General features: G+C 48.3%; 2 non-coding genes across 2 annotated transcripts; one reads left to right on the top strand and one right to left on the bottom strand.

Annotated features, from left to right (window-relative positions):
• The first annotated feature begins 209 nt into the window (after window positions 1–209).
• LOC148633004 (U4 spliceosomal RNA) lies at window positions 210–351 on the top strand. Its single transcript, XR_015934106.1, has one exon. It is a non-coding gene; the product is annotated as a U4 spliceosomal RNA (small nuclear RNA).
• Window positions 352–19632: 19281 nt separating this feature from the next.
• trnag-ucc (transfer RNA glycine (anticodon UCC)) lies at window positions 19633–19704 on the bottom strand. The gene has a single exon. It is a non-coding gene; the product is annotated as a tRNA-Gly (tRNA).
• Between the last annotated feature and the right edge of the window lie 2336 nt (window positions 19705–22040).

The raw sequence follows: 22040 nt of genomic DNA, 5'->3' as shown, positions 1-22040 counted from the left end.
AAGGGTTGTATTTCTGCTGCTGAAAATAAGCAACGGTTTTCTCACAACGCCCTTTGTTCCCAACGGAGCCCTTGTCTGTCATGAAATTCTTCAAGACCTCAAGCTAGAAGAAGGAGAAGACGACAAATATGAAGCGTTACCGCAACGACATGCCATGAGACGATCGATAACGATTTCCATAGGATCCCCGCGGTTGCCTGGCAACCGTCAGCTTTGCGCAGTGGCAGTATCGTAGCCTGTGAGGATTAGCCGAGGCGCGATTATTGCTAGTTGAAAACTTTTCCCAATATCCCGTTTCCGCCGGTTTGCAATACAATCGGCGAAAGCAATTTTTGACAGTCTCGTCAGAGACTGAGCAAGGTGTTTAAAGACAGATTTGGTCATGATGACATCATGGTAGAAAGAAACGAGCTTGTTACGTCTCAACAGAAACGCTCTTTAGCTCTTTCAGCGTTATGCAGAGAACAGCGTCTGTCGAGATCACTTTTGAGTCAGCGCGAAACGCCGTGTGCTGTCAGTTTGATTTCATATTGCTCGTAGCGGCGCCCGGCTTTTTTCTGTCAAACGTTAGGTTGCGTTTCTTCATGCTGCATCGTCGGAGTGAGTGGAGCTTTTTAAACGTCTGTACTTACTGCGCCCCATAAGAAATCGTTTGTCCCCGTTCAAAAGAGATTGTGCGATGTCCTGCAGCGTTCGCAAAGCAAACCTTTGACAGTTTGAAAAGAGGAATTTATTCTGCTTCCTGTGCGTGCAGTAGTTACAAAGTTGAACGTCTTTACACGATCTGCTGCAGTTTTCAGTGGGTGGGCTTTGTCAAATGGCTTGGAAAAACGCACTGTGTTTCGGCTCGGGAAAAATCATGAGCAGTGTCCTGCATGTTTTCTGTGTATATCTGTCCTTTAACGCATACAGAATTCATTCAAAATCATTGATTTCTCCAATTAACAAGGGTCCCTTTTTGAACCTGCCAGAAGCATTCTTTCAATGTAACAGATTTACTCCGGGGAAAGGCAGCATGACATTGAGAGTAGCTCAAGCTTTCAGCACCCGTATCGGACTGCGTGTATGCAGACACCGCTCAGAATCCCCTGTAAGATTCTCCTTCAATTCCGTTTTGCAGTGCTTTAGCTCTTTCAAAAGGCTTCGCTTTGCTAGTCACAATCCAAGGCTCATGACAGCATTTGAAACCAATGGCCGGGAATCGAACCCGGGTCAACTGCTTGGAAGACAGCTATGCTCACCACTATACCACCAACGCACGCCCACAGGCACCCTGCAGGACACCACCAGAGAATGCTCACGATTTTGGAAGCTGTCTCCGGGACGTGCTGATTCCACACATCCTGAATAAATCATGATATTGTTAGTTGCTGTAGCTAGACGTTCAAATGAGTTTCATGGCCAGATGGACTGTTTCCTCTAGCGGTATAGTATTGCAGTGAGACAGCACTATGCCTGCAAGACTATGTCACGCTAAACGCCACAGATTGTGTTTGTCCGTTCGTGTCAGTCGTCCCGCAGCCACGGGAAGTGGGACACAAACATGCTGCAATGCTTTCAAGACGTTAGGATTTGTTTGTGCAACATCCAAGAAGAGTACTTGTGGCTTGAATGTGAACTGTACGTGCCCGCCCCCTTTCCTCTGTAGTGCATGAGTTCCTCCCGGCATGCCCTTCGTCATTGTTCTGTCATCTTGTATTTAAAGGGTTGTATTTCTGCTGCTGAAAATAAGCAACGGTTTTCTCACAACGCCCTTTGTTCCCGACGGAGCCCTTGTCTGTCATGAAATTCTTCAAAACCTCAAGCTAGAAGAAGAAGAAGAAGACGACAAATATGAAGCGTTTCCGCAACGACATGCCATGAGACAATCGATAACGATTTCCATAGGATCCCCGCGGTTGCCTGGCAACCGTCAGCTTTGCGCAGTGGCAGTATCGTAGTGTGAGCCTTTGTGAGCCTGTGAGGCTGGTATCGCTCTAGGTTGAGCCTAGGGGGTTAAGGCCAAGCAGCAGCTGAGCTGGGTGGGATCCGGCAGCAACGTTCTCTCTCTCTGCTCTCTCCTCTCCTCTCCCCTCCCCCTTTCTCTTGCTCTGCCTCCTTGGCCTCTTGGCTGGAAGTGGGTACACGTGGCCTGCCCGCGGTGCTTGCTTTCTTCCTCGAGACTCGGAAGCGCTATCCACTCCCTCTCTCTCTCGCTCTCTCTCTCTCCCTCTTTCTCCGCCTCCTTGGCCTCTTGGCTGGGAGTAGGTACACGTGGCCTGCCCGCGGTGCTTGCTTCCCACCTCGAGACTCAGAAGCACTATCCGCTCCCTCTCTCTCTCGCTCTCTCTGCCTCCTTGGCCTCTTGGCTGGGAGCAGGTACACGTGGCCTGCCCGCGGTGCTTGCTTTCTTCCTTGAGACCCGGAAGCACTTTCCGCTCTCCTCTCTCTCTCTCCTCCTGCGCCTCCACCTAGCTGGGCTTTGCCCACAAGGACAAAGGCCAGGGCTCCCTCGCTGCTCCTTTAGCTCTTTTTTGCTCTCTCTCTTTCCCTCCTTTTTTTTTCCCTCTTTCTCCCTCAGAGATGGCAGACAAGAGGACACTGATCCGGTTCCACTGGACAAAGAAGACAGAGCCGATGCCGACTGCAAAGGCCTTCTTTATGACCTTCCTGCGAGGGATCTTGCAGTTGGTGGCCGGAGATCTCTACTGCCTCCAGGACAACAACGCAGAGAGATACATGGAGGCCTACATGGCTACGGACGCATCGTACGAAAAGGCAACGAGACTGATCAGGGAGAAAGGTAAGCACCCTGGTTTCTCTGATTTCAGGCCGGAGCCTATGAGGAAGACGAATCAGAGGACCATTACGGTTTGCACATACAATCCCTACGTACCAGCGGAACGGGTAACAGCGTACCTAAGGAGGTATGTAACCGTGGTGGGAAAACCGACAGAGGTCAGGGACGAAGGCGTCTGGTACGGCAAACGCCAGTACCGAGTCCTCCTGAAAGAGGACCCAGAAGGCGTCGACGGCTTCCAGCACCCCCCGGCTCGCTTCAACATCGGAGCCGACAGGGGGTACCTCTACTACCCCAGGATGCCGGATTTTTGCAGCAAGTGCAGACAGTCCGGCCACAAGACAAACACATGCGACATCGTCAGATGTCACAACTGCAATGAGGACGGGCACCTGGCAAAAACCTGCCGGGCAGCCAAAAAGTGCGACGGATGCGGCGCCGAGGGACACCTCCTTCGCCAATGCAAGGTAAGCAAACCTTCGTTTGCGCAGGTGGTGGAAGCCGGCAGGCAGAAACCGGTCTCCAGACAAAGGGAGAGGGCTGAGAACAAAGAACCCGCACCTCCCCCGCTGAGAACCGAAACTGCCGAGGCCACACCCCCAGCCGCATCGGTGCCACAAGATGGCCGCCAGGAAGAGGGACAAGATGGCCGACCGGAGGAAGGGCCCTGCATAACTCCCAGCAAAAAGGGAAAGCGAAAGCGGGAGAAGAGACCCAGGGCGGATCCACCTTCGGAAGGACATAAAAAGAGAGTGGTAAGGGAAAACCGTTTCCTCGTCCTAGAGGAAACGGAACTTTCTTCCCTCGAGGCCCAGGAACAACCGGAGGAGGCGCTTCAGGAAATGGAAACCCTCCCCCCCGAGGCCCAGGAAACGGAACCCCCCTCCCCCGAGTCCCACGGACAAAAGGAGGAGGCAGCCCAGGAAGAGGTAACCCCCTCCCCCGAGGCCCAGGGACAACAGGAAGGGGCAGCACAGGAAGTCGGAACCCCCTCCCCCGAGGCCCAGGAACAACAGGTAGAGGCAGCCCAGGAATTGGAGCCCCCCTCCCCCGAGGCCCAGGAGAAATTGGAGGCCCCCGAAACTCCCGGAAAAAGGGAAGAAAGGAGCCTTCCCGAAGCGGTGGCGGAGAGTATCCTCGAGGACGACGAGGATTATTTCGAAGCCGCCCTGGAGCCCGGACTAATGGTAGGGCTGGACCTGTCCAGCATGTTTACTTTTCAGTCCCCAGCGAAACCTGGAGGGAGCCCAGCATATTCCCCCCAGGACCCGAATGAGAGGAGTTACATCTAGGCTAAACAGTGCCAAGATGTAGACTCCCAAGTTTCTACTGTAAGTACAGAGAGGAGGTTTAACTTTCACTAGTTTTAATCATGACTGTGAAACTAACCTTCCTAACAACCAACGTGAGAGGGCTGAGAGACCCGGTGAAAAGACGGGGAGTCTTTCATGATCTGGCCTCAAAGTCTTTCTCAGTTTGTTTCTTACAGGAGGTCCACCTGAAGGATGAAAGCGACAAGCTGACATTCACCAGGGAATGGACGAAGGGAGAATCATGCTGGAGCGTAGGAGGGGTCCACTCTTCCGGAGTGGGAATCCTCCTCCTCAAAAACTGGAGGCCGATCACGATGCTCTGCGTGGACGTAAAGATCCTGTCCAAGCTCCTGACCGGCAGACTGAGAACCGCCCTCCCCCACATCATCCACAGCGACCAGACGTGTGGGGTGGAGGGGCGATCCGTCAGCTGGAACTTCCAGCTGACCAGAGACGCCATCGCCTGGGCCGAGGACCGGAACGTGCCCATGATGGTGGTCAGCCTGGACCAGGAGAAAGCCTTCGACAGAGTGAACCACAGCTATCTGTTCAGGGTGCTGGAACGCTTCGGTTTCGGAGAGAGTTTCAGCCGCTGGATTCAGATTCTGTACTCTGACGTGGGCAGCAGAGTGAACGTGAACGGAAACCTGGGGGATTTCATTCCCCAGGAATCCGGAGTACGACAGGGCTGCCCCCTTTCACCCCTTCTCTATGTTCTCTTCACAGAGCCCTAAGCAGAGGTGGTGAGACGGGACCCCGTCATCGACGGCCTGGAGATACCGGGAGGCGCGGGGGAAACCCTGAAGATCTCCCAGTACGCCGACGACACAACGCTGTTCCTGAGGTCGGACAGGGGGTTGAGGAGGGCCCTGCAGGTCATGGAGCAGTACTCCAGAGCCTCGGGGTCGAAGCTCAACCACCGAAAGAGCAAACTGAAGTTCTTTGGGCCCTGGAAGCACAGGACGACGGCGCCGGAGGGTCTCGAGCTCTGCACGGAGCCCCTCAGAATACTTGGGGTTTCCTTCCAGAGCCGGGACAACGAGACCAACAACTGGACTGAGAGGATCGCCAAGATGAACACGAAGCTGGGTCTATGGAAAACGCGGTCGCTGTCCTACACGGGGAAAGTGATGGTGTTGAAAGCAGACGTCCTGCCGGCTTTGGTTTACCTGGAGGTGGTGTACCCGCTGCCGGCCAGACTCAGACGAGCGCTGCAAGGGATGATCTTCGGCTTCGTCTGGGGCGGCAGGTACGAGTGCATCACGAGGAACCGGATGTGTCAGCCGGTCGAGGAAGGGGGTCGAGATGTCCCACATTTCCCCCTGAAACTCGACTGCATCTTCTTCTGCAACCTCTGTCGGGCGCTGCGGGAGCCCATCGGCCACAAGTACCAGTACTTTGTCAGGCTGTGGCTCTCCATCCCGATGAGGCACTTGGTCCAGTGGTCAAACACTTGGCCCAAGGCAGAGAGGCGACCGGAGCTCTACACCCACGCTGTCAAGTGGAGCAGGAGGTACGAGGCCACGAGACAGCCAGAGCTCTGCACCAACCACAGAGCTCTGTACAAAGAGGTGAGGGGGCATCTGGTCGAAAGAACTGGACAACGAACTGAAGGACCTCAACTGGATGGCCGTACACAAGAGACTGGCTACCAGAGAGGTCCTCTACAGACACTCGATCTCCAGGAATCCGCATTGCCCCCGGGACACGTGTTTCGTCGAGGAGACTCAGGAGCACGTTTTCTGGAGCTGCCCCTTCTCCAAGGCGGTGTGGGGCAGAATGGACAACATAATGCAACTCCTGGAAACGAATGCGGTGCTCAGCTACCAGTACATTCTGCTGGGGCTGGCACCTACCGGACTGGACAGGGGGACGCAGTTCCTGATGTGGCTGCTGCTGTCCCTCACAAAGAAAGGCCTGTGGGACGCGAGGAACAATCTCATCCGGCACAACAACAAGTGGGGAGCGAGGGAGCTGGAAGAGAGGATCCTGGCGGACCTCAGGAGGAGGATGAAGCACGACGTTGCTAAATGGGGTTTCTCCACGGCAAAGGAGCGCTGGAAAGGCCTATGGACCCTGTACAGGGATTAATGGTTTACAGCAAGCGGTAGGGTTTGGAGGGACTCTCATAATAGCGCAAATCCGCCCACCCTTGCAAGGATTGATAACGGACAATCACCGCCGTTCCGCCGATGTTTTAATTTTGTGGAGTGTTATCGTGTGAGATGTTTCCTTTTGAGATGTGTTTTTTTTCGGAATAAAGTATATTTTATAAGAAAAAAAAAAAGATTGTACCATAAAGATTTCCATGGAGAGGACTATGGTTTCCTGCAGGACTATGCCGGTAGGAGGACCAGGTTCCACAACTTCAAGGGGCTGTGTCGAGGTGATCCACAGTACTGTCAGGACCAGCCGTGGCAGTTTTAGGATTCCCATTCTGGAACATAGATGAGGCACATGGTACAGTTCCACTATAATTTTGAATATATTTTCCTAGCATACTAACCACCGTTCGGTTTGCCCTTTCTGCCTGGCCCGAGGATTGAGGGTGGTAGGAGATATGCAACTGGATCTTGACCCCAAGCATATTCCACAGGGTTGCCATTACTGTAGCTGTGAAATGGGTTCCCCGATCCGAGTCCACGGTCAGGGGGAATCCCCATCGACTGAACACATGGTTCACCAACAGCACTGCAGTTGTCTCTGCCGTGTCCTTGGGTGCTGGGAGGCACTCAATCCATTTTGTGAATGCACACGTAACAGTGAGGAAATATTTGTTCCCTCTGGATGACCTCACCAGTGGCCCCACCCAATCCATTTGAAGATTGGACCAGGTGAATGTCATGCCCTTTTTCTGGAGTGGTGCACGGTGCAAGGGCCGTGATGGTTGGAACTGGCTACACGTCAGACACCCCTTTACATACGCGGCGATGTCTTGGCCCATGTGAGGCCAGAATGCCACCTGCTGGATAGTGTCGTATGTAGCCTTGATTCCCCGGTGACCCCCACAGGGTTCGTCATGAGCGTGTTGGATCATGACCCCCCGATGACAGTGGGGAACTACCCACTTTGGGACACCTTGTGCAACTGGTACACAAACCAACAACCCCTTTATAATTTTTAGGTTGTCTTTCACCTCTGCCAGCTCCTTCAGCTCCAGAGACTGGCTCAGCACCTGCTCCGAAAGAGGTTGACGCACTGGGTCAGCGATATGCTGATACATTTGCCCAATTGCTGGGTCCTGTTTCTGCATTTCCGCAAGATCGGTGTTAAAACCCTGTGACCCAAGCACTACAGATTGAGGGTCAGCTCCGACATCCTGTCTAGCCCTGCTTCGGGTGACCGTCTTGACCTCAGCCACGAATTCTGGGGGTAGCCATTCCTGCTGGAACTGCCAGGGTTCACCCTCTAAGGCGCCAGATTTGGCCAACCGGTCGGCCTCATCATTCCCGTCTTTGTCGGGTCCCTTCACCTGGAAGTGTCCCTTCACCTTCCTCCAGTAAACCATCATTCCAGCCTCGGTCGTGAGCTTGTCACTGGCCAGGAACAACTCTTTGTTCTTTACTTCCTTGCCCCGGGCATTTTTCATGCCGTTACCCTTCCAATACGGAACGTGAGACACGAAGCTATGTCGGGCGTAGTTCGAGTCACTACAGATGACAAACTGTTTAAGGCCATGTGTCAGGGCCTGCTGGAGGGTGATCAGCACCCCAGCTACTTCCGCATACTGACTAGTCTTTGGTCCTAGCTTATAGCGGGTCGGCCCACAGGGAGTATTGTCTTGCCAGACTACTCCTACCCCTGCTAGCACCTGCTGTTCGTGGCGAAAAGAGCAACCGTCAACATAGGCCATGGGTAAGCCCTGGCCCACGTTTTCATCGTAGTACCAATGATTGTTCGGTAGCTCAGCAGCGGGAATTGTTTCTGGAGCTTCCATGTCAGTGTCACAGCCATGACACACTTGGCCCAAAGCCAGGCCCTGTCCCAGGTACATTTTCTTGCTCTGTGCATAACGTACCTCTATCTCATAGCCTTGTAGGGGCATCATTCATGCCACAATCCTGCTATTTGACACCCTGCCCGCTTTCAGTCTCTGGCTATACAGGAATGTCACAGGTTGGTGGCAAGTTTCGATGATGATCTTTTGTCCCCCAACATAACTACGGAAGTGTTCTACCGACCAGACCGTAGACAACAGGGCCTTCTCGCAGTCCAAGAACTTTTGCTCCACTGGGCTCAGGGCTCGACTGGCATATGCCACCACCCTTCGCTCTTGGTTATATTCCTGACTCAGAGCAGCCCCAAGGCAGTGCTCTGAGAACCCTGCTTCAAGGTAGAAGACCTTATTTTTGTCAGGGTAGGCCAAGCTCGGCGCACTACCGAGTCTGCGCTTCAGCTCCATCACAGCCTGTTCTGGGGAAGGCCCCCACTCAAAGGGCACGTCTTTCTGCAACAGCTTGTGGAGGGGCCTTGCTATTTCAGCGTAATCCTCAATGAACTGCTGGGAATAATTACATACTCCCAGAAAGCTGCGCAGTTCAGACAGGTTAGTGGGCGACTTCATATTCTGGATAGCTTGGACTCTGCTGGACTGTGGCTGTATGCCTTGGGCTCCAACCAACAGTCCCACGTACTCCACTTGGGTCCTACACCACTGTCCCTTAGCCAGGGACAGTTTGGCCCCTGCACAGGAGAGCTGGGTCAACACATGCCTGATCTCGGCCATGTGTTCTTCCCAGGTCTGACTCCGCATCAGAATATTGTCCACATAGACCAGGTTGCCCCTGGCGGCTGCATCACTCATGGGTTTGTGCAGAAATATGTTGAACTCCGATGGGGAGTTGGAATACCCAAAGGGGCATCGATTCCAGGTGAACTGCCTGTTTCCAAAGGAAAAGGCCAGTTTGTACTGGTCTGTTGGTTCTACCTTAAGGGTCCAGAACGCATTGGCCACATCCACTGTGGTGAAATATTTCGCTGTTGTCACCTTGGCTAACTCTTGATCTAGGTAGATCATTGGCCATCGTGACAAAGGAACCTGTTTATTCAGCTGCCGGTAGTCAATGGTCAGACGCCATTTACCACTGGGTGTCAGCACCGGCCACAGTGGGGAGTTATAAGTGGAGTTACACTCCCTTATGATCTGACGCTCTAGTAGAGCATCCAACGTCTGCTTTATGGACTCGTATGCCGTGAGGGGAATGCGATACTGCCTGACATAGGTTGGGCGGGCACCAGGGGCCGTGGGAATGCGCACTGTGTTCAAATCCGTCACCCCGCAGTCATAGGCGTCCCGTGCAAACACTTCCCGGAAATCCTGGAAATTCTGACGCAGCTGCTGACGCTGGCTTTCCATTTCCAGGGCATCTGCCTTACCAACCTGTTCCTGTACCTGCTCTAGGAACCCCGCTTTTGACGGCATGGCGGTATCCTGGGTCGCACTCTCGGCTGAGTGGTCCATCGGAACACCTGCGTGTACTGTGTACACAACCATCTCATCCTTATCGCTAAGGTCCACCCTGCACACCTCCTGGTTGCAGAATCCCTCTATTGGCATAATTGCAATCATCCGCCGAGGGTAGGTGTAGTACACCTGCTCGGTTCCCCCCTCCCTGGCCAAGGGACCAGGGAGCTGCCCCAGTACTGGGATGGCCAGTTCGAAATCATAGAAACCATTGTCAATTACCAGTCCCATGTCAGTGCGAGCAGGGATTTTGACATCTTGTTTTGCTATGTTCTGCACCAACAGGCAGGTGGCTCGGCCATTCCGTTCCAGTCTGGGGGGTACAACAGACTGCTAGGTTCAGTCTGATAAACTGAGCTGATGGTTGGAAGAAAACCATCTCAGCGTCCATTCTCTGTCCCTTCTTTAGGCGTACCGGAAACCCTGCTGTTGACGCAGGAACGATCAGGTCCGATTCGTTTACTACCTGGTAGGCCTGAGGAATCGTCTGACCTGACCGAATGTTCTCGGGGTCGCCGCTTAGAGAGTGGGCATCTGGGTCCACCCGTGTCCACAGCACACTGTTTACTGTGTCCAGCTGGGCGCCCAGTCGAACCAATAGGTCTGCACCAATACAGACCGAATGGGTCAGCTGAGGTGCTACCTGGAAGTAGTGAGCAAACTTCCTTTTTCCGATGGAGATGGAAGCTACACAGCTTCCTTTGCTTCAAATGGACCTATGAGGTGGGGGTGCCCACCACAGAACCTGTGACTGTGTCACCAGGGTCACCTGACAGCTTCGCGACAGGTCCTCGAACAGACCTTCACTGATTATGGACTTCTCAGAGCTGAGGCTAAGAATTACATCATCAACCTGCACTTCTGCCACCTGGACCCCCTCCCACCACCATGGGGTGGTAGTCCTGGTCCCCCTGAGGTACCAGGGTGCACAGAAAGGACTCCTATTCATTACCGGACAGGGAGATCCACTCTTCTTCAGGGATGAAAAGGGGGTGTGCTTTACCTGGCGGGTCAAGCAGCTGCTCGGAGCACTGCTCCTGTAGTTGGGAGACCGTGGGAGTGCTGGCCTGGGCAGGACTTCCCTGTAGTTTTGGAAAGCAAGAAGAGACATTTATTCTCGTCCAGAGGAACCAGGAGGAACCTCCAACTCAGCTATAGTGTTCAGTGGGCACTGTGTGATCACAGCATAACCACTGAATCCCCCTTTTTGCTGTGCAACAGGCTTAGGGTTTTTGACCTGAACCCACAATTTTCCACGCTGGCAGTCCACCAGAGGCTCCAGCCTGTCAAGCAGGTCTTGGCCAATGAGTAGTGGCTCTGTTTTAAACCTAGAGATGTAAACAGGATGCACCACATTCATTGGCCCGAACCTAAGTGCCACCCACACTCGGTGTGTGATCCTGGCATGATCCTGGGTATAGCTGGAAATATCTATCTTACACGGTTCTACCTTAAGTCTGATGCCTTTTCCTTTCGCTACTCGTTTGAGCTCGCTGAGTAGATCGGCTGACATCAAACTAATTTCAGCCCCAGTGTCAATCAGTGCTTCTCTATCTAAGACGTTTTCAAGAGAAACCTTGATATCAATACGCCTTGCTTTGCCTTTCTGGCTGAGATTCCCTAAGAATTGTTGGAAGCCTGCCTTTTCTTTGACTTCAGGGGCGGGGTCAGCGCCCAACTCAGAGTCACAGCCTTCTTCCAGGCAGGAACCCTCCCACCCAATCAGATAGACTGAGGGAGGGGCTTGGGACGGATCCCCGCCTCCTCCAGTGGTCCCCCTAAGCTCATTCACACTTCCGGCATTCGGTGCGGAAGGTTTACCCTGTCCTGATCTCTCAGGCAGGGCTTGTTCAAGCCTGGCCAGGCGGGCTGCAGTCGACTCCCTTCGTCCAGTCTTATGACATTACTCATGAATTAAATTGATAATAACTTGTGTTGAGGTACAATTGAATTCTCGAGACGGAATGTAGAACATGGGGTATACTTATCCACTGTGTATGGATTTGGAATTTCCCGGCACGAACACCAAACCAGCTGACAGGCTCTGTTGCAGCCTCTGTTCCAGCGGTTGTCCAATGGGCGTTGTCCCGGCGTCCTCTGGCTACCGGCCAACCAGTCAAGGTGCAGCTCGAAGTAGGACGGGCGGAGGAATCTGACTGCGGCGCGCAGGGCAGTCGTTGCTCCGAGGGGATCTACCAGCAGTCCGGCTGGCTGGTAGAAAGTCTCTATGCACAGAGTGTGACCGCGAGTCCTCACAAGTCACTCTTGTGCCTGGGAAGAAGCTGGTTCGTTCCCGGTCCAGCACTGCTTCTGAATAAGCTATTCAGGTTGTCGACGAGGGTCCAACTGTAGGGTCCAACTGTCCAACACAAACACAATCTGTGGCGTTTAGCGTGACATAGTCTTGCAGGCATCGTGCTGTCTCACTGCAATACTATACCGCTGGAGGAAACAGTCCATCTGGCCATGAAACTCATTTGAACGTCTAGCTACAGCAACTAACAATATCATGATTTATTCAGGATGTGTGGAATCAGCACGTCCCGGAGACAGCTTCCGAAATCGTGAGCATTCTCTGGTGGTGTCCTGCAGGGTGCCTGTGGGCGTGTGTTGGTGGTATAGTGGTGAGCATAGCTGTCTTCCAAGCAGTTGACGCGGGTTCGATTCCCGGCCATTGGTTTCAAATGCTGTCATGAGCCTTGGATTGTGACTAGCAAAGCGAAGCCTTTTGAAAGAGCTAAAGCACTGCAAAACGGAATTGAAGGAGAATCTTACAGGGGATTCTGAGCGGTGTCTGCATACACGCAGTCCGATACGGGTGCTGAAAGCTTGAGCTGCTCTCAATGTCATGCTGCCTTTCCCCGGAGTAAATCTGTTACATTGAAAGAATGCTTCTCGCAGGTTCAAAAAGGGACCCTTGTTAATTAGAGAAATCAATGATTTCGAATGAATTCTGTATGCGTTAAAGGACAGCTATACACAGAAAACATGCAGGACACTGCTCATGATTTTTCCCGAGCCGAAACACAGTGCGTTTTTCCAAGCCATTTGACAAAGCCCACCCACTGAAAACTGCAGCAGATCGTGTAAAGACGTCCAACTTTGTAACTACTGCACGCACAGGAAGCAGAATAAATTCCTCTTTTCAAACTGTCAAAGGTTTGTTTTGGGAACGCCGCAGGACATCGCACAATCTCTTTTGAAGAGGGACAAACGATTTCTTATGGGGCGCAGTAAGTACTGTTACTGTCACTGCTCGATACCGACGTTGGCCTACTATACCATGTTCAGCCACCGCTAGAAAATGTACGGTTCTAGCACTGGAGCAAACAACAGGAGGGCCAACGTCGAACAGGCACACGTGTCAGACATGGAGAGCGATGAGAAAGGGATTCGAACCAATGCCTGCTGAGCACAATGGATTAGCAGTCCGTCGCCTTAACCACTCAGCCACCTTGTCGACGAAACTGGGCTGTCCGGACATGGGTTGGCGCGCTCCAGATTATCTTTTTCTTTTTTTTCCCTCGTACTCGAGGGTCATTTTCCTGTTCCACATGCGATTTCAACATTTTCCTTGGGAGATGTCAAGCCAGCAAGCCACTGCTGTGGTTCAGTGGCCAGTGTGGAGTTCAGTGGCCCTGTTGTACACAGAAAGTACATTGAGCTCCTTGGACATGAAAAGTTCCAGATAAAAGCCATTTGTCATCCTTTCTCTTGGTGTCGATGTTGCTATTGTATGTAAAGGTGGCAACTTGCTCAGCGAGCAGGCGGAGCACACACCGAATGCAGATGTGTCTGAGTGTTGTGTCCAAGTGGCTGCAAAAGGACAGTGCTCCTGGGGTGCCGTGGCTTAGTTGGTTAAAATGCCTGTCTAGTAAACAGGAGATCCTGGCTTTGAATCCCGGTGGTGCCTTCTTTGTTCTGTCTTCTCAAACAGAACTGGTCCTTACGGACAACCGCCTACGGCTAGACTTGCAAGTATTCATTTCCTGTCTTTAACGCGACTTGTTTTTCTTAAAATGGATGCAACTTGCAAAACATGAAATACAAACCTTGCTAATCAGCGCTAGCGGCTGTCAAAAAAAAAGAAGTCAGCAATGTTTTTTTTTCTTTAACCTTAACCCTGCTAACGGAGAAGAGTTAAACGACCGAGTCTATGCAGCTTAAACGGTGCGCAAGTCGGGTTCTTAGCTGAAAGGGTGGTAAATCACGCTCACCCCAGTCCTTAATCTTTTAAAGAGGATACAAAATTGAACCTAGTCGCCACATCACATGCATCCTGTTCAACGATAAAAAGGTAACATCTATCCTCGCTCCAGAGTAAATCTCACGTTGAGGGCATCTTTTTTTTCACTTTACCGTGAATCGGGCTCGACTGCACAGAGGAGAGAGCAGAGCAATGAGGTCACGGGACAGGGGAGTCACACGCTGGCGGTTTGAATACGCGGAAGATCACTGAGGGATCCACAGTATGTGGACCCTCCGTGCGCCATCAGTCCGCACTCCGGACTCTGAATCCTGCCATCCGAGTTAAGATCTCGGCGGAACCTGAGGCGCAGTTACTTCTTAAAACGTAATCTGGTGAGCATTTCTAGAATCGCACTTGAATAGATGCAGCCTTTAATGTTTTGCTAGGTTAAAATTGATGACTTCTTGTATTTCAGTAGGCAACTGCCCTCTTGATTTTGGATTTAATTTCTTTATTACAGGGGCGCTTTTATGAAGACAGAGTCATGTTCAGGTACTTTGCTTGATGGAGGAAGCTCATTTCGGACTCTGTGATCTGCTCACCTGGAAAGGTCTGCTATACTACTACAAGAGAGAAGTAGAGTCTGGAAGAAGGGACAATTTTATGATGCTTTGGAAGATAATGTTTTTTTTTCTTATACTGAAAATGAAAAGTAGTTGTTTCTTTATGGACTCAGTCTTTGGAATTTGTATATTTATATATTTCAGTGAACCCTCAGCCATTCCTTCTGTATTGTAATTCAATTTCTCTTTTAAAATTCCTTCCCCAATTCTAGGACCTGCAGTTGATGAACTCCACAATGGCTTCTATTTGAAAGTCTGTGACTGAGACCAAGTAAGTGTTCAATTTTTTATGAAACCATTATTTATTTTGGAGCAATGAGCAATTCTTATATAAATGCAATAAAATCATTATGCTCAAACTATGAGAGAGAATTTTAAGGATAATTTTATAAATCAGTCTTAGCTTGTTTCTATACACAGATGGTATTATTTATTTTCAAAGGAAACCCGCGAGGATTCCCCTGGTGTGCAAGATGTGCCTGAATACTTTTGATCAGCTTCCTGCTCAGTTGAAGAGGGCGTGTTTGAAGCACGCCACGGCAGAAGAGATCAGGATGGCCTCTCAACAGGAGAGGGAGGACATGATGAATCACCTGAAGAACGGGGTCATCGTGGATTACCACAGAATAGAGATCAAAGGACACTTTGTGGGCTTGAAATACAAAGAAAATCATGTTCTATGGTACAAGATAAATACAAAACTTAAGCTTTTATTTTAATGAGATTTATTTATAAAGCATAAGCAATCATTTATTACATTAATATATGTGAAAATAACATTTTAGCATCATACGTTTAGTATATTTAGTTCCTAATGCTGAAAGAAATGATCATAGAACATGACATCTAACCTTACCTGCGGTGTTTTTAATCCCTATTGCTCAATGCACGGTGAAAGCATTGCATACATATGTCTGACAATGAGGACAATGGGCCCCTGAGACAGTCATTTACCTGTTTCACAAATGATCGTATTTTACTAGAGATTCTGTTTGTGATTCAGATGTGCATTCGGACAGCAATCCCTTTCAAGAAATGATACGTTCTGGATGAGGTCAAAGGTGCTGGAACATTGTATTTAGGATGTGTTTGCAGAGACTGTGTGTCTCCTGCTTCAACGCAGTGATAAATAGATGTGCTCCTGTAATTCATTGGTACATGCCCAGGGCAGTAAGCAGTCTGAGGATTTATATCCAGATGGCATAGAGCAGTGAAGCAGTGAAGTAGTGCAACACACTGGATCATTATATTATTAGAATCTATTCTACTTACATTATTACATTATACACAATTTGAGTTCATTTTAAAAAGTAAAAGGTAATGAAAGGAATGCATTATCATAAGAAAGATAATACCGATATGCATGTGATAATCATCCTTATATCATGTAGTGCGTCATTTGGACATTTTGTGGGATTGAAATACAAAGAAAATCATGTTCTATGGTACAAGATAAATACAAAACTTAAGCTTTAATTTAAATTAAATTTGTTTATAAAGCATAAGCAATCATTTATTACATTAATATATGTGAAAATAACATTTTAGCATCATATTATTACATACAAGTCTCTAGCTTCAACACAGTGATATATATATATATATATGCTCAGTGATTTATTGGTACATGCCCGGGTCAATAATCAGAATGAGGATTTATTTCCAGACGGGCTACAGGTAGTGTTGTGAAATACTTCAACACACTGGATCGCAGATTTAGACCCCCTGCACTTTTACTCCTTAAAAACCAAAGAAATGAAGATATGTAGCAATCACATTGCAACAGGGGTGACAGTGACTTAATGCTTATACTAGTGGACTTCTGGTACCTTTAGGGTATGGTGTTCCCTGAAGGGCTCTCAAACCCCGCATTTCAGATGCCTAGCTGTTTCGCTGATGTGTTGCACCTCAGAATCACTTTTAAACCTTACCTCTGGTATCTTTAATCCCTATTGCTCAACGCATGGTGAAAGTATTGCATAAATGTGTCTGAAAATGAGCAATGGGCACCTGAGAGACTCATTTGCCTGTTTCACAAATGATCATATTTGACTAGAGATTCTGTTTGGGATTCAGTTGTGCATTCTGACAGCAATCCCTTTCAAAAAACGATACATTCTGGATGAGGTTAAAGGTGCAGGAACACTGTATTTAGGATGTGTTTGCACTTATTCTGTGTCTCTAGCTTCAACACAGCGATATATGTATATGCTCACTGATTTTTTGGTACATGCCCAGGGCAATAATCATTATGAGGATTTATTTCCAGATGTGCTAGGGGTAGTGTTGTGAAATACTTCAACACACTGGATCGCAGGTTTAAACCGCCTGCACTCTTACTCCTTAAAAACCAACAAATGCAGATATGTAGCAATCATATTGTAGCAGACACTCATTTGCCTGTTTCACAAATGATCATATTTTACTAGAGATTCTGTTTGAAATCCGGATGTGCATTCTGACAGCAATCTCCTTATCGCGGCTTTGCCCTTCTTGCCTCTTTGGACAATATCTCCATCTTGTGGTCATTGTTGGTAATGTCTAGACAACATCTCCATCTTATGGTCGTTGTTGGTAATGTCTTCTTATGCCCTTTTTTATTTTAATTCTCTATTAGTTGATTCTAGAATCTCTACAATGGAGATGAAAACATCAGTTTTATAGCAGACAATATGACATTATTTATAGTCCAATTAGAAACTTATTACCCTGTTTTTAACATAATAACAAATTAAAATTGATTAAAACTAAGTTTGGAACACCAGGGAACATAACAAATGATTTTTAGGAAAACCATGAGGTTCTCTGTGTCCAATGCCTGCAAGGGGAGAAAGCTAGAATCCTTTGATTTTTTCAAAATTTGAAAATAAACATCATATAACAACAGCTTTCATTCCTAGGAGTGAAAAATAACCATTTTTGAAGACATAGTAGTTTCTAAAACACTACAATAAAGTTAAAAAAATCAGTTTTATATGACATTATTTTTAGTGAAATTAGTCATTTTTTGCACTATTTTTAATAAAATATCTAATTAAAAGTGATTAAAATTAAGTTTGGAACAACAAGGAACACAAAAAAAAAGATTTTTAGGAAAACCATGAGGTCCTCTGTGCCCGATGCCTGCAAGGGGAGAAAGCTAGAATCCTAAAAAAAAGTTATCAATTCTAGAGCCTAAGAGGAAAACAAGACAAATGTATATCTCCAAATAATTTTATGTGCTTCAGAAGAGCCCAGGAAAGTTTTTTGCATACATGAAACCACGCCCATTTGCACATAAGCAGACATGGTTGCACACACGACTGCATGAAAGCACACGTGCATGCGAAGTCATCCTGTTGAGCATTTGAAAAGCCGCACCACGCCGCACTTGAAATAGCTCTTACATTAGTGGTAGACGCAGGAATCGCCTTTTTATTTACGCTCTTACCAATGCGATGGAAAGCAAAACAAAGCAAAGCAGAGCAAAACAAAACGAACAAACGAAAACCCTCACGTCCCGCACTTGCATATAACGCCGTTACGTGCCCAAGCGGTATTGTACGTCATCCTAGCACTGCACCCCGGGGCGTAAGGTATATGGGAACGAGCAAACGCCACGAATCGTCTCGAATCACTCCCTACAGCTGTAAGGCGCCTTGAAGCCTGCACCCCCAACATTCTTCTTTGCGCATCTGTGAAAGGTAAACTCTTGAGCAAACTCTGAACCAGCTCTAAGGAAACTAATCTGATTAGACGTTACTTTGACTCATCTTTTTACTCTCAGTGCTGGATTGCTCAAACTCCAGCTAGGGTTAGGTTTAACATTCCCACACTACTTAGACACTTTGTTTACGCTCAGTGCTGGATTTTGGGAACTTCAGGACGAGTGGGAATTTTCTCCTATCTGTCAATTCTGTTTTGTTTTGGAGACTCTTGGCTGCCTATATTGTACAGTGCAGCGTGAAGGAAACATTTTCCAAAACTGTGTCAGCTCAAAAGTTGTAAGAGAACCTCTCCAGCTGCTTTACCTCTCTTCATTTTTGTCATTTAATGTGACAATCGATGTATAACTGGAGCCTCACATATGCAAATGGTGAGGCTCCAGTTCGACACCACTTTACAGTATATGACAAAAGCATGGCAGACTGTGCCGGACCAGCTGGTAACTTCCGCTTATTTTGACCATATTAAACATTGGAAATCTTCCCACTTGCATTTGTGACACTTGATTTTGGCTCCACCTAAGACACTCTTAAATCTTCAAACACTTTTCTCTTCTCCCACAACACTCTTGTCTGTCGGGACTGTGTGGCAGCGTTGCAGGACAACCCATCTCACCACGGAAAGGAACCTAACAGCTTTGGTAAGAGAGGAGAAAAGGACATGGCCCGTACGGGGTTCGAACCCGCGACCTTGGCATTATTAGCACCACGCGCTAACCAACTGAGCTAACCGGCCTCATGACAGTGCCCCTCTCTGTGCTGCAAAAAATCGAACTCAGGGAATTTCTTTTGTCCTCCTTTGAATAGAAAGCCATGTAATTCAGTGTACGGGCTTTCTCATGCAGTTTCATGGTTTCACAGCATTATTCAGCTGATTTTAAATGTACCTAAAGGAGAAACATTATTGAAGACCATCAATTACCAAGAGCTTTTGTCAAAGGTTTTGGTGGTCATTTTTAATGACCACAGAGCACTATGACCTCGGTTTTACATCTCATCCAAAAGACAGCGCCCTTTTACAACACAGCTTCTCCGTCACTATATTGGGAGATTGGGACCCGCACAGACCTCAGGGTGAGCGCCTCCCCGCTGGCCCCATTAACACCACTTCCAGCCGGAAGCTTTGTTTTTCCCTGTAGCTCACCCTATCCAGGTACTGACCTGGCTCACACCTGCTTAGCTTCAGTGGGTTTTCAGTTGAGAGTTGCAAAAGATGGGATGCAAGTGATGGAGCCGTTTGCTGCAAAAGCCACTGCATTGGCCAGGAATCGAAACCAAGCCTCCTGCATGGCAGGCGAGAGTTCTAACAATGAACCACCAATGCTCAATGCCTGTACCTTCAAAAAAGACGCTTTTTTGGTGCTGTGTGCAAAAAGCGTCGACATCTACTTCCAGCTGCAAAATGCCATCCGCGGACGCTGTGAATTTATTTATTTAGACACCGCTCAGAATCCCCTGTAAGATTCTCCTTCAATTCCGTTTTGCAGTGCTTTAGCTTTTTCAAAAGGCTTCGCTTGTCACAATCCAAGGCTTGTGACAGCATTTGAAAACACTTGCCACTGTGTTGGCCGGGAATCGAATCCGGGTCAACTGCTTGGAAGGTAGCTATGCTCACCACTATACCACCAACACATGCCTGGGGGAGCCCTCCAGGACACCACCAGAGAATGCTCACGATTTCAGAAGCTGTCTCCGGGACGTGCTGATTCCACACATCCTGAATAAATCATGTTATTGTTAGTTGCTGTAGCTAGACGTTCAAATGAGTTTCATGGCCAGATGGACTGTTTCCTCAAGTGGTATAGTATTGCAGTAAGACAGCACGATGCCTGCAAGACTATGTCACGCTAAACGCCACAGATTGAGTTTGTCCGTTCGTGTCAGTCGTCCTGCAGCCACGGGAAGTGGGACACAAACATGCTGCAATGCTTTCAAGACATTAGGATTTGTTTGTGCAACATCCGAGAAGAGTACTTGTGGCTTGAATGTGACTGAGCAAGGTGTTTAAAGACAGAGACTGAAAACTGTTAAAGGATGAGTCAAAGTAACGTCTAATCGGATTAGTTTCCTTAGAGCTGGTTCAGAGTTTGCTCAAGAGTTTACCTTTCACAGATGCGCAAAGAAGAATGTTGGGGGTGCACGCTTCAAGGCGCCTTACAGCTGTAGGGAGTGATTTCAGACGATTCGTGGCGTGTGCTCATTCCCATATACCGTACGCCCCGGGGTGCAGTGCTAGGATGACGTACAATACTGCTTGGACACGTAACGGCGTTATATGCAAGTGCGGGACGTGAGGGTTTTGCGTTTGTTCGTTTTGTTTTGCTCTGCTTTGCTTTGTTTTGCTTTCCATCGCGTTGGTAAGAGCGTAAATAAAAAGGCGATTCCTGTGTCGACCACTAATGTAAGAGCTATTTCAAGTGCGCCGTGGTGCGGCTTTTCAAATGCTTAACAGGATGATTTTGCATGCACGCGTGCTTTCATGCAGTCGTGTGTGCAACCATGTCTGCTTACGTGCAAACGGGCGTGGTTTCATGTATGCAAAAAACTTTCCTGGGCTCTTCTGAAGCACATAAAATTATTTGGAGATATACATTTGTCTTATTTTCCTCTTAGGCTCTAGAATTGATAACTTTTTTTTCATTTTTGGCATTTTTCATCATTTTCCAGAAAGTGGTTGCAAGCCCGATATCATGCGAAGAAACTTCAGGATTCGGGGATCAGTCAATGGATTTTCTTCAAAGTTGGATTTTTGCACTCTGTGGACCAAGAGATGTTGTTCTATAATGTTTTTTTTTTTCAAATTTAAAAATATCATTTTTTCATGGAGCTTTGAATGGGATGGATTCACCCTCCTTTAGCCAGGACAGAGCTCCAGGAGCCTGGGTAGGATTCTAGCTTTCTCCCCTTGCAGGCACCTGGCACAGAAGACAATATTTTTTTCCTTAAAATCTTTTTTTTTTGTGTTCCTTGTTGTTCCAAACTTAATTTTAATCACTTTTAATTAGAGATTTTATTAAAAATAGTGCAATAAATGACTAATTTCATAAAAATTAATGTAATATAAAACGGATGTTTTCAACTTTATTGTAATTAATAATAATAATTGCTTACACTTATATAGCGCTTTTCTGGACACTCCACTCAAAGCGCTTTACAGGTAATGGGGTCTCCCCTCCACCACCAATGTGCAGCATCCACCTGGATGATGCGACGGCAGCCATAGTGCGCCAGAACGCTCACCACACATCAGCTATTAGTGGGGAGGAGAGCAGAGAGTAATGAAGCCAATTCATAGATGGGGATTATTAGGAGGCCATGATTGGTTAAGGCCAACGGGAAATTTGGCCAGGACGCCGGGGTTACACCCCTACTCTTTTCGAGAAACGCCCTGGGATTTTTAATGACCACAGAGAGTCAGGACCTCAGTTTTACGTCTCATCCGAAGGACGGCACCTGTTTACAGTATAGTGTCCCCATCACTATACTGGGCCATTAGGACCCACGTGGACCACAGGGTGAGCGCCCCCTGCTGGCCCCACTTAGTGAAAAACAGCAGCAACCTTAGTTTTTCCCAGGAGGTCTCCCATCCAGGTACTGACCAGGCTCACACCTGCTTAGCTTCAGTGGGTTGCCAGTTGTGAGTTGCAGGGTGATATGGCTGCTGGCTAGTGTAGTGTTTTAGAAACTAATATGTCTTCAAAAATTGTTGTTTTTCACTCCTATGAATGAAAACTGTTGTTATATGATGTTTTTTTTTCAAATTTTAAATGATCATTTTTTCATGGAGCTTTGAAGGGGATGGATTCACCCTCCTTTAGCCAGGACAGAGCTCCAGGAGCCTGGGTAGGATTCTAGCTTTCTCCCCTTGCAGGCACCTGGCACAGAAGACCATTTTTTTCCATAAAATCTTTTTTTTTTGTGTTCCTTGTTGCTCCAAACTTAATTCTATTCACTTTTAATTAGAGATT

Source organism: Lepisosteus platostomus, unplaced genomic scaffold, assembly GCF_059453375.1.
Source record: "Lepisosteus platostomus isolate fLepPlt1 unplaced genomic scaffold, fLepPlt1.hap1 Scaffold_54_H1, whole genome shotgun sequence".
NCBI classification, from domain to species: Eukaryota; Metazoa; Chordata; class Actinopteri; order Semionotiformes; family Lepisosteidae; genus Lepisosteus; species Lepisosteus platostomus.
The sequence above is the reverse complement of the archived record's forward strand: the minus strand, read 5'-3'. Positions and strand labels throughout refer to the sequence as shown.